Source organism: Pygoscelis adeliae, unplaced genomic scaffold (genome assembly GCF_000699105.1).
Source record: "Pygoscelis adeliae isolate BGI_AS28 unplaced genomic scaffold, ASM69910v1 Scaffold168, whole genome shotgun sequence".
Lineage (NCBI taxonomy): Eukaryota > Metazoa > Chordata > Aves > Sphenisciformes > Spheniscidae > Pygoscelis > Pygoscelis adeliae.
In genome coordinates, this window is record NW_008825566.1 from 4,443,378 (window position 1) to 4,457,104 (window position 13,727).

A 13,727-nucleotide genomic window follows, 5' to 3' on the forward strand; every position below is an offset into this window, starting at 1 on the left:
CAATGAAATTATGTTGCAAAAGAAAATGAGACATTGTAGTGTTTTAAGGTATTGTTAGTTGAAAATACATATAGAGAAACTAGCTGGAGAGAAAGTGGATAATGGTGTATTGAAACCAAGCCTTTTGCCTGTCTATACTACCTCTTTAAGTATCCCTTTGTTTAGGACATTTGTATCTTGGCACTAGTTCTCGTAATACCACTAATTTCATCTCTTCTCCCTGACAAGGGTATCCCCATGATAGATTTGGCACCCTAGCAAGTATCAGTCACAGATCCTAGCACTGAGATAAGACAGCAGGAACAGTTCCAGAAAGAAGGCGGTGGGTGTCCCTGAAGATTTGTAACACTCTGATGTTTTATTCTGCAAAAGGTTTTTACACAAACATCTCAAAATATATTACTGGTTAGGTGGGATATTTTATGAGCTGTTTTATAACACTCTTGAAAAAAATGTCACCTACCTGCCAGGTAGGTCCAGGTAAAGGACATTTTCCTTTAATTGTATTAAAAAAACTAAGGCCAAAGTTGACTCAGTTGCACTGATGTATATTCAGAGTACCTCATTTGGCATCAGTGAACTCAGATTTACACCAGGTAAGAGAGGAATGGGATTCATATGTCTTTGTCGTCTTGGATGGTGAGACACCAAGCAAACAAAGAAGCCCCCTCCAGAAGACCAGCATTTCAAGACTCTACAGCCAGCTGCCTGCAGCATCCAGGTGGAAGGTGGGAGTATGCTGCTCTGAGGCTGCTCCCCTATTATGTGCCAAGTATACTTGTATCACAACCTCATGGTCCTCTCTCCCAGTCCAGTAAATCTGTTCCTTGTCCAGCTTTTTCCTTCTCTTTGCTATGATAGAAAAGTGAATAGGAATTATAGTCGAGGTCTATTTTGCCATCATACGAGGTCCAGACTCATAAGCTGGGTCTGAACATGAAGATCTGTGCACGTTGCTAACAACAGCTCTACTGTGTGAAACAGATGTTGAGAATATATGGGATTGGGGAAACTGGGCGAGTAGATCAGAACAGGGTCTGTGGCAATAGAGAGGCTTTGAATTTCAAAGAGCCATTATCTTTTGTCTAAATTAGAGAGGGTGAAATTGTATATCTGTGATTTCCTAGTTGGCTGCTAAGTCATCTCTAAGATTCTTTGCCAAGGCTAGGGCTTTTACAGAAAAGGCAACACATCTCCCCACTCCCAGCGTTAAAGATACAATTTGAATATATCTTTACAAATCTCCAAATTTCACAATTTGAGGACTTAATCCTAATTGTAAGTATAAAGACAGATTGAGAACTAATGTAGGAAAAAGATTATCCTATGCTGGCCTACAAGAGGTATTTTACACCATGATGAAGGAGAGGGGCCTGAGTCCGAGTCTATGACTATTTCTACATTCTTGTCAAGGTGTTCAGTGACAACAAGGCATTAGGGCAAATCTTCTGAATGTCTCTTGTAAGTCAGCTGTCTAACTTCAGTTGTTAAATTGAAGCCATAGCTAGCTATAATGTGGGAGAATGAAGATGTGGTGAAGAAGATTAAGACTCAACATGCAGAGAAATAAATGAGATGTAACTTTGAATTAATTTTAAAACATAAACTAAGAAATATTCGCTAGTAAGACAAGTCATTTAAAGCAGTACTTTTTCTCCTTTCTTGTCTTATGGACTGTTTTGTGTGCTCGGAAAGGAAATGTTTTAAAAACAGCATTCAAACATGGTCAGTGATATTTTTTCTATCATCTCCTTCAAACAATGTTGGATATATGAAATGCGAAATAAGGTGGGTTTTTGTGCATGGGTCCCAGACAAGTTTATTTTCTGCAGCAGTTTAAGTCCAGAAGAATAAGAAACCCCTAAGTTGTAACACACTTTGTTCTTCAGGCAACAGAGGTGGGGCTTTAGCACTTCGCAGCATTCTCCTCATCAGGAAAATACATCTTCTGTCTGGGCTGTGTCACACTGTATCTGCTTTTGCAGTTTTACCCTTCGGACCAGGTTCTGCCACTGGTTACACTCAGCGGTGCTTATAGAAGAGTACAACAGAGGGACAAATTTGGTCCTCTGTTTGTAAGCAAGCACCCAGGGAAAGACACGAGTTGCCTTATTAGGCAGCACAAAAGGAAATAGTGCCGCTTGGCAATCCTCACGTGTTCCAGCTGCTGGCGTCTGTAGTTCTTCAGCCCTCTCGGGCCTGTGCTTTTTCATTGTGAAACAGCAAGCCCTTGAAAATGCAGTGCTGGCTTGGCAACTGACCGCTGCCAGATAACAATTGACACTAGGACTAATTTGGTAATGTGCAGCTTTGGGGAGTGACATTTACTCTATCTCCTGGCGCAATTGATACAAAGCATGCAGCCGTGGCAGGCCCTGCATGGTATTTGCAAAGTGTCAACTTGAAAGAGTCAGGCTGCTCTTATGTCTGCTCTCAGAGGCAATTGCTGCAGCCCATCAAATCAACCTTCATGTAATATAAACAGGGAGACGGTCTCCCGCCATTCAGTGTTACTATTCTGTGCGGTTGCTAGTTATATCATATGTCAACACATTGTACAGATAATGAAAATGGGGAGTCTGAACTTGTACGGGAGATAAAGGTTTCCCGGGAGAAGCAAAATTACAGTGAACCTGTCAGGCAAAGATTAAGGATTTTGCAAAATAATCAGAGACACAAAAGTTAGCCCTTTTGATATGACTGTTAGCTGTGGTATGACTTACTGTGCAGAATAATTCTATCAAATTAGTTCATTAATATGTAAGTTATAATGATCTCTGTAACAGGGACTTTCAGCATAAAATACTGGTAGTTCTTTCAGGAATTCCAGGTGGGTGGACTGAAACCTATTGTGATAATGATTGCAGAACTAAAGATCTCACAAAAGAAATTTTCACCTGGATTTTTGCAGTAGATAGGTATTTCGGAGGGGAGGCTTAAATGACTGTTATCAAATCCTCAGATAGGGATATTGTTTTCATCATTTTTCCCCTTTCATAGAAAAGGTTTGTTAAGCAATGGAAGGTTTCCAAACAGAACAATGGAAGGTTATGTGTGTGCAATTTTACTTTCACTCATTGACTTTTTGCCAGAACAAGAAAAGTGCTTAGTTCTCAGCAATTCAGCAGTAGTCTTAATAAGAGCTGCAGTTGTAATCTACTGCTGCGCTGAGAGGAGAATATCTTGTCCTAACATCCAACCTCTTCCCCAGCCAGGCTCATTGTGAAGCTGCTCTGGGGCTATCTCAGTCAAATCCTCTGATAGCCAAATGCACCGCACAACTACTTCTGCTGCAGAGGCCCACAAACGGCATGCGGACAAACAAATAGCATCACGCTTTCTCCTTGGTAACCGCTTCCTGCACCAGGTTAACTCTAACCCTCAGGAAGCTGATTGATCTGAATATTAAAACCCATCGGAACCCTAAGTGCTGTGTATCTCATGCAGAAGAAAAACCTCCATCTGGAAACACATGTCGAAGCTGTTACCGTTTCTCCTGGTTATTTTCCATGTCATGTTTTTTTTTTATATTTTCTGTGACGTTGTAACAAGTTATTTTCAAGCGTATGAACTTATAAAGGTATCACTGATCAATAGCCCCAGTGATAATGAATTTCTGCACAGGGATATTGAAGAAATGAATTAAAAATTGATGCCAACAATTTCTGTTAAAATTTCATTTCTGAAAAAAAAGTATTTGTAACTAGATAAAGTTCTAGCTATGAAATTTTAATCAATCAAAAGATGCTTATGACTCATTTCTATACATGTTGGATTATTTCTAAAAGTATCTTGATGCTTGACTGAAGCACGAACTGAACTGTGAACTGTGCCAGCCACAGTGGTGCTTCTGCTGTATCTATGCTCCTGTACTTAATGTGAGAACATTAAGAACACAAAATGTTAAAATGTAATGATTTCGTTTTTCACTCCTCTGCATAAGCCCATAATGAGAAGTCACAAAATTCACTGTGGGAAAATCATGATGTCTCCATGGTTTTATTACTCATTTCTCCTTTTCTTTCTTTTAATAATAGCATTGTTGTTGTCTTAAAGCAACAGTTCTATGTCCAGGTCAGTGATTAAGCTCCTATATTTATATCATACCATGTGGATCAAAACTATCCTAATTTCCAGAAGCCCTAACTGGCTGAAATCTGTATCTGGTAGAGTGAAAACAAACTCTAGTTTCCCGGGCTTAAGGATATTTTTCTTAATCAGTCTGTGTGAACTAATTACATGGATAATACGAGGGTTTTGAAGGAGCAGAAGCCTGCTGCAGTGTGGCACCCAAGAAACAACCTCCCCTCACAGCAGCCTGACCTGCAAGCAGCGAGCAGTCTTGCGGACACAAAGGGAGATATAAAACGACAGAGCCTACATGTGAAGACAGCTCTACAGAACTCTGCAGGGAACAATTCAAGACACTTCTTAATCTGTTTCATGTTCCCATTGCATTTGCAAATGCTATTTTATATTCCAGGTGTGAGATAATGCATGAGTTTGGGAGGAAATTGTGGGAATACAAGATATTTGGGAGAGAAAATATTTCTGTTTCAGCGCTGTCTGCAAGTGACAGAAGCGTACAGCTTACTGTGACAGATACAGTTTTGCTTCAAACTGTTTGGTTGATTGTGATTAATAATTTATTAGCAATCAAAGATGAACCCTAAATCCTCTGTCTTAGTAACATAATAATTGAATTGAAAAGGGCAAAGCAAGAAAAAAGAAAAGTCACCAGGAAAGAACCCAGTACCTGTGTGAGGTTTCGCTGAAAATGAACATGACGTAGCAATGGGAGTCCAGTGGATGATGAAGTTCAGAGCTGTACTTTGTAGAAATGCCATCACTGCCACATAGCCACATCGAACACAGTGCTATGTTTGCCAAGAAAGCTGTGACAGGTTTTTCTGTAGGTCATGGAGGAGGAAAAGTCTGCAAACAGACTGAAAAGGTCTGCAACAAAGTAATGATTGAAAAGTTTTATTTTAGCCCTCCTCATCCTTTAATTTAGGCTGGGAAAATATGTTTTGCCTGCAAATTGCCAGGTTTGCTCTAGCCAAACTCTAAAGGTAAAAGTTTCTGCAGTGTTTGAAAGCAATTCACCAAATTGTTCCTAAGTTAGAGATGACTAAAAGTTCAATGTGAAATGGTGGATAAAATAAAAAAGAGCTTTTCCATTAACACCAGTGAGGCATTTGAACTTTTAAACAACCGTTTTCTTGTTTAAAATATGATTGTTATGAGCCATTAACAATTTTCTGTGTAGGCCAGCCTTTCTGGAAAACTCATGTGCCTATTCTATTTAAAGACAATACACTTTATGTTAATTGTTACAAATTTTTTTTTGAGGCCAAATTGGAAATTGGCTGTGACTAGGAAGACTTCTTCTTCTTCTTTTTTTTTTAATTTCTTTCTTTCTTTCTTTCTTTCTTTCTTTCTTTCTTTCTTTCTTTCTTTCTTTCTTTCTTTCTTTCTTTCTTTCTTTCTTTCTTTCTTTCTTTCTTTCTCTCTTTCTCTTCTTTCTCCTTTTTGGTTTGTTTGTTTGTTTTGTTTCCTGAAGTGAAAGCAGAAATTAAGCACCAGAAACAAAATTCAGGTCAACTGAGGTTTCTTTAAAGTCCACATTTTCTCTAGATGGCCAGATTTTTCCCACTGTTGCTTTGTGTCATTTCATTAGGTGGCTAAAAAATAGCTAAAAATTACAAATCAGATTGCAAACACTCTTCAGCTTTTATGATACTAATTCATTAACAATGTAAAATATATTGCGTCCTTAAGTAGTAATTTTCTTGCTTGATCTAGAATTCAGAAGAAATTACTCTATTGTTCTTATTTAGAGAAGATAAATTGCCAATTTGACAAGAAACTGTAAATTACTTACCTTTTCTGATTCAATTTTGGAAAATCCTGACTTTACTTGAAGACTTTCAGTAACTTACAGAGGCGTGAGTACTCCAAAACAAATCCCTGTTTCGTCCTGTTGCAAGAATCTTTCTTTGCATTCACCTTTACAGGATGAATCTAATCCTAATCTGGACTGGGAGCTCCTATTGCTGCTCTGCTGAAATATTAGTTTTACAGATATGACAACAATCACAGTGCTTCACTGTAAATCACTTCATATTTAGAAGACAGTGATACGTAATGCTAGACTTTTCCCTATCTCCAGGGAACAGATGTTGGGAATCAGTGCAACATTTTAAGCAATAACTTGGCATCTTTTAACACTTTACATCATTGCTGGTGGGAAGCATATTCATACAGAACTATAACAATGTGTGCAAGACAAACCCGATGTAAATATCTCATGAGATAAATGTTGGCTGTAGCTGTCTGAATTAAATCATATAACTTCCTGTATTATATAAAAAAAAGGCATCCAATTTATAAGATTTTTCTTAAAACTGTTAGAAGAAAGTTCCAAATTGTTGTCGTGCGATTAAGAAGACAAAACCTTTTGTTTCAAAGAACTTTTCATCCAGACATTAAATCATTAAAATAAAATGGAAGGATGATATTTTGGATGAGAACTCAAGAAATTTGGGTGAAATCCCATCTGTGCTGCAGATATTCTGCATGAACTTTGAGAACTGATTTAATCTGTATTTGCCTTAAATCCCTCTTTATGAATTGAAGGTGATGATACTCAATTTGTCCTCCTTGGGGAACATCCTAAGAAATGCATATGTGACTTGGAGATTACCTCCCTCATTTCCCATAATGCTAAAAGAACAGAAAGGAATTTTAAAAGTGAATATCTGACTGGGTGAATACTTCACAAGTTCATCATTTTAATGCTGTTGTACAAAGATGGTATTGTATGTTAATGGTATGCCAGCAAATACAGCATTTTGAACAGGTATATTCTCTAAGTATTAGGTCGTCATTTACATCTAGTCATTAGAAATGACATATTGGAAAAAGATCTTAATTCTTCTGACTCAGGTGCTCTTGAAAATGATTTCTGTTTAGATCACTGCATCACAAATTCAGTGGGACAAAGGCCATCTCTCTACCTTATTGAGACAGTAGGATCCTCATTGTGGCTGGGACACGCTGCTAGAGTATGGATGGTAGCACAGGGGCAAGTACATTTGCATTGTAAGAGTTGTTATATCAATCTGGTTTCTGGAGAGCAAATTTAACTTCCTGAGTAGTACCACTGAGAAAAGATTACACAGCAAACATTTGCATTACACTGTAACCATAGCATGAATGGTTATTGCATGGAACTGGGAGACCTTCACTACCTAATCAGTTTATTCTTCTCACTCTTCTCTTTAAACTGAAATTGTTGCCTCCAAAGAAATAAAAAAAAAATCTTTTGAAATTTACAATAGAAAATAGGACTGGAGATGCTAGCAATCATTTTTGGTTTGACCATATCCCTGAATAAGATAATTCACCTATGCTTCAAGTCTATCATGAAAAGTGTTGCTGTTTTCAGAGATAAGCCTAAAGCTGGAAGCTCAGATCAAGACCAGATCTCACTGCTGTGGCAAGTATCACTGTACACCAAGATTCATTATTACTTGCTTTCACAGTCTTTATAGTAGTTGAATTTGTGGAGCAACTTGCACTCTACAAAGGGGTTTGAATGGTTTTAATTAAATGTTGATAAAACAGAAAAGGAATCTTGGGATGTGAAAACAAATTAATTCTGGTCATTAGTCACCTGACAAGCATATTACAGCACAGAGTTTTTATAGCTCCATGGATGCTTGTGAAACTGGAAAGATGGTATTCTAAATGGATTCCCTGTTAGCTGCTTTGAGTCACTGTGGATATCACTTTAGTTACCTACAGTCATTACTGAAACAGTTATATAAAGTGCTTTCAAGGCAATATATTTCCATGCCTGTGTCTGATTTTGAAAATTAATTCTGAAAGATAAACAGAAAAAAATATAGGATTAGTTTAGTGCAGTTCAGAAACTGATGCAAAATCTTGAAATGAACCAAGTAGAACGTTTTGGTGGTATGCAGCTGCCAGCTGCTCTGATGGACATTGCAGAAGTATGTTGCATATTCTCCCTCCCGCCGCGCTTTGGTCTTTTCTGTTTGTTACATGTCAGATGAAGGTAACATTTGGCCTCTGCTTTTTGCATCCAATATGGTTCTTTTGTCAGCTGAGAAAAAAATAGCCCAGGTAATAATATAGGCAATGCCCTCCTGGCTAAACCATGAGGAATTAGAAGGATACAGATCACTCTGATTTCACACATTGATCAAGCTTGTTCTTTGATAAGGAAACTGGTCTGTGTAAATGGAAAACGGTGTGATGTATACGGGACAAAGTCCTCCATGTTCCCTAGAAATTTGCTACTGAGGTGTATATTATTGGGATTATGACAGACAGATAATGCCTTCTATTTCTGTGGAAACTGTGTTGGCAGTTTCTGCAATGAATTGTACCAGATCTGAGATTACTTTTACCAATGTACTGTTTCTTGAAGTTGCTTTATTTTAGCTGTTACACAGAAAACAGCTTCTTATGTGTCAGTTTATCAGCACAGAATATTACAGAGACTGAAGGATGTTTGGATATCCAGATTATATATTAATTTGCAGAAAAGTAGCAAATTGGAGGAGAGCGTAAAGTAAATGAACTAAACTAGGCCAGCAAGACTAATTTCTTTATCATAATATAGCACATTGTGATCATTAGATTTCCACCAAAAACGAATCTTGCTTGCTTTTTGTTTGTAATAGAGCTGATGAAGAAAAAAGGATAAGTGAAAAGAATGAAACATTTACATTTTTCTGGCTGACTGACACAGACTTGGAAACCCTTGAAGAGTGAGTCTGCCTAATGAGTAGATAATAACCTGTGTTAAAGGCAGCTTGTTTGGGTGGTCGCCCTGATATTCTGGGTCAGGGGAGATTTGGGCTCCTCCGTTAATGAAAAAAGCCTGCACAGAGGATGCAGGTGATGCAGGTGTCTTGGTGATGCAGGGCAACCAGAATTTTAGTGAAGTTCACTGTTTTCATGAAATGTTGAAAGCTTCAAAGAAAAAAAAAAAGTTTGATCAGAATTTTTTGGCTAGCTGAACCTTCCACCCTTCCTTGGGTAGAAGTTAGTTTTCAGCTAAGTGGCAATTTACTGTTTTAAGGCGAGTGCATTCTAGTTATCCTCCAGATACTACAATTGTCTGTTATATGGCAATACTACATGCCCACCAGGGTATCAGGGTGGCTGCTGAATCTATAACTGCTGGGATACCCACTTGCACAGAAACAAGAAAATCCAGTACATAACAGAGAGTAATAAACTTGCCAGTGCAACACTGTGCTCCTCAAGTACATTCCATAGGAGGTCTGCACAGCAAAACTTTCGAGGAGAGGGCAGAAGAGGAATAATACCAGCAGCTAGCAACAGGATGGTTCTTTTTGTTTCAAATCAGTGTGCTTTAATAGCTGCCACCTACAAAACGGCATTGTCTCTGGCAGAGGAGCATTAAGCAGAGCTAAACAAAAGGAAGAATTAGGTTCATTATCTTAAATTGGTTTATCTTAGAACCATCTTGGAACATAATATAATTTTTAAACAGTGCATTAAGGAAATAAAATATAAATGAGCAATTCTTTTAATATGATTGACCAAGAAACAAACAGATTGAAATGATTAGTGTTCACCCATTTAAAAAGCAAGACTGATCCTTTGAGCCTTTGCTTTGTAATGCTTACATACATGTAAAGCCATATGTTAGAATCAATGGCATTGCATCCAACAACAAACACACTGTGCTGCTCTGTAAGAGTTTGGAGAAAACCAGATCCCTGGGAAGTTACCACTGAGAATGTTAAAGTCTTCAGCTTCTGTTTCTTTGTTAAAACAAGATAGTCAGTTTTATCTCACAAAATGACAGTTGGCTGGTTGTGGCTGGTTGTAGCTCTTAGAGATTGAAAGGGTTGAAATATTGAAATGTACATCCTCACTGTGAAACACGTACTATGCAAATATAGACTGTCACCCCAAAAACAGAAGGAGGAAAATTACCAAATTGGAAAAAGAGCATCAGTGTTTCAAAACACATGCTATGGAAGACTCTTTTTCAAGGTCCATGCTCATTTCTTTTCCTCCATATCTAAACCCCTTGTATTCTCCAGGCTCAAACTTCAGATTCAGGAGCTAGCAGAAGTTTGGGAGAAGAATGAGAAAAACGTTTCTTTTAGACATGAGATTCTACTCTTAGTTCATAATGAAGGTTCAGTCAGTGAGCACTGAACTCAGATCTGACTTACTCTTTAAAAACCAGAAAAACACCTTATAAAGCAGAGTTTCAATTTTCTAAAATCATGGTTAATAAATTCCCCAGCTGCCTTCTTGTACTATGATACGTTCAAATCCACTTTTCAAAGACCCGAGGTGTTATGATGCATTGTGTTTTCCTCTACCTCAGAACTGCTGCCAGTGAGACCTCTGCATCCCAGAAAGTCAGCCAGCGTGAATCTCACCTTGCATCTCTTGCCCCAGTGAGCCTGTCACCCGTGACAAGACAACACACAGCAAACCCAGTGCTAACCGAAGCAGTGAGACTGAGGGCAGAAAGGTGGCTGTGAGGATGAGGAAACTTCAGATCTTTTCCCCATAACTGAGCTGAAACAGCATGCTAGTCCCATTGCTTTTATGTACATATTTTTGGCAGTAAGTGAAGTGGAATATGTTGTTTTCTGCTCCCACAGAGAGTCATCCAGCACTTCAGTTAGTGAACACGTTATTTCATTCTGAGGTTTTACTATTGCCACTCCAGATTCTGGTCTGCTTGTACTGTCTATAAGGAGGCATAGTAAACATGGTCGATTTAATCCCACTCTATGAGAAAGAAAATAAGTATTTTTTTATCACACAAAGAAGACTTAAGATTTTAATTGTGAATTCTCAGGAAAACTAAATTTGGCTTGGAGGCTTCCCATGTTCTTTATCAGGAGATAAGAGAGGGAAAGTCCTTTTTTTCTAATTATTCAGCAATATTTTCCTGCATTTAGAGTGGCTCTAAAGCAATTTACATTTAAGGCGTTTATGTAGCAGTTTGATTAGGCAGCAGGCACAACAAGCAGTGCCATTCGGATGTTTAATACTTGCACCAGTTGTGGAGCTCTGAGGCATGGAGCCAGAGGCCAAGTGACATTAGTTTCTCAAGAAATGCACTAATCGCCTTAGAAATGCAATGCCTGGAGAGTCTCTTAGGTATTATGTAATGGAAATTGTAAAGGAAAGGATAAAAGTCAGACTTTGTGTATTTACTGAAGGTTATTGACGTAGCTGTGACATCACTGATGGGCAGTCACAAGACACCTTTTGTGTACATAGTCCAAATGCCAGTTGGCAATTAGCACAATGCCACCCAGGCAGCTGGAAATTTGGTACTGTACTTAGAAACACACTTCAGGAGGCATTTCACTAATAGCAGCTGCCTTTCAAACTCCATATACAAAAGGTGCTAAAGGACTGACCATTGGTCTTGTTGTAAGCATGCCAGTGTCATCTGAACCGTTGACTTTTCCCGCCATCCTCTTTAGGATTGCTCAGCTTGAACCACAAATGAAGACTCAGGCCCATAGATTGCTTCTGTTAGGATCCATGCAGTGTGAAGGACTCTGCAAAATGCCAGTGGGCTTTTGACTTATTTGGGGAATTCAGCCATCTCTTTAATAGGTAAAGACTGGGCAAGCAAAGGAGAAATAAGTGTGTCCATGAGGTAATTAAAATTGTGGTGGATCATGACTCCTCCAGACCAGCAGAAATCCCAAAGTTAAAGAAAGCACCCCTGAGCTGCATGGAGACACTTGATATACAAAGAAGGTCCCTGGGTGAAACACCCAAGAAGCAGGACATCCTGACAGATTTACAACTCCAGAGGCCAGAAGGCGGCTGTCAGAAGCCCAAAGTTGCCAAGAGAGGAGTGTGGATCTCTAAAGATATGATATCTAACTCCCTGGTATTTGAGATGTTCACCACAGATCAGTTGGATTTTCTAGAGTGGATTTTCTAGATGGCCCCTCTATGGTCAAGCAAACTGCTCTATAGAAGGACTTTTGAGCTGCCCTATGAAAATTTTATGACAGAAGTGTGAGGAAGGAGTGTAGCCCATGAGTTTAAAAGCAATTGTTCTTACCTGCTTATATTAAGAGCTGAGAAAGGTGAAGAATTAAAAGAGGAATGCAGTAATTTTCCTACTAGCAAACAGTTCAGGTCAGGTATTAGGGCTCTGTGCAAATCTGTTAATTTAATTGAAAATCTACAGCTGCCTCTTTGCCAGAATTCACAAGCCTGGTAAACAAGTCCCACAAAGCTTGTAGGCTTCAGCTAGCAAGTTCACTGCTGTTCAGCTGATGGCCCCATTCTGATATAATTGTAAAAGCCATGGAATCTAAATTAAAAGCAAGAAAACAGAAGTGTTACAAAAATCTCTATACAGGAGTAAAGATTCTGTCGGGGAGTCTTAAATGCTGCTGCTAAGTTTTGTATTTTTGTCACAGAAGACAATGATAATGTGGTGTTAAAAGATAATTAACTTTAACTAGATAACAAGATAGAATAAATATTTAGGAATTGCTGAAGTGGATCAGACTAATGGACTATGTGCTATGGCATCTGCTCTTTGACTGTGGCGGGTGCGGCAGAAGTGGGGAACAGGGTGGTGAACAACCCAGAAGCAGTCTGTCCTAGGAGAGACCACTGGAGTGGGGACTCCAGCCCCCTCTTCATGACTCCACATGGGTCTTCCTGGGGGACCCAGGCTTGGAAAGGAGCAACCTGGCCTTAGAAGATGCCCCTCTGCTTTATTTTATCATCAACCCCCTCTTCCGCATGCTGCTGCCATGCAGACTGAGAATTAATTCAGGAATCATTTTGTATAGCAAGATGGAGACAGAATCATCCAAAAGTTTATTCCTTTCTACATGTCACATTTTCTCTTCCCCTGCTTTGTTCATCAGTTTTATTTTCTGAAACCAGGGCTGACATCACCTTGAAACACCACATTGCGAACAAAGGACACTACTCTTTTCTTGTCCTATCAGTGACTACTGCATTTGGCTAGCACAAGGATTAGAGGCAGGGAAGGAAGAGCTCGGGAGCAGATATACACATGCCTTTCCCATCCCAAAGAGTGGAAAGATTTTGAGCTCCTAAGTACCAACCAAATTCACCTGAGGTTTCATGTTCTGAACAGGGACTGTGCCCTTTCTCAGAAGCTAGAGACAGCTCAGCTTCATCCATGGAGACAATGAATGATGAGCTCTATCTCTACCTCCACTGCCAGCTAACTTCATACTTTCAGTACCTCCATCAAGGCAGAAAACACTCTCCAAATAATTATAAAACAATGTGATTTGATGGACCTTATCTTATATCTTGAACGAAACCATTCAGCTGAAACTGAGAACATTATTCTCCCAAAGTAGGAAACTCTTAACAGCAAAGGAAATAACACACTGGTTTCAATCCAATAACTTGATGTTTGTAGGAGCGATTTTAAATTCTAGTTCAAAAAGTTTTAGGCAATAATGATTCAGATCACTTCTCTACTTCAAACTCATAAAGAGCTCAGGGAGAGTTTGCCTCATAACAGTGAACCATGGTGTGCAACCACAGTGATGCGATTTGCCATTCAAAAGTGATTAAAATCAGTGTATCTACTCACAAGGTAATCTGCAAAGATTCTGCTGATACATGCTTCCCTTTGGGCTCAGAGCTTATCCATGTTACCCTCTGCTTCT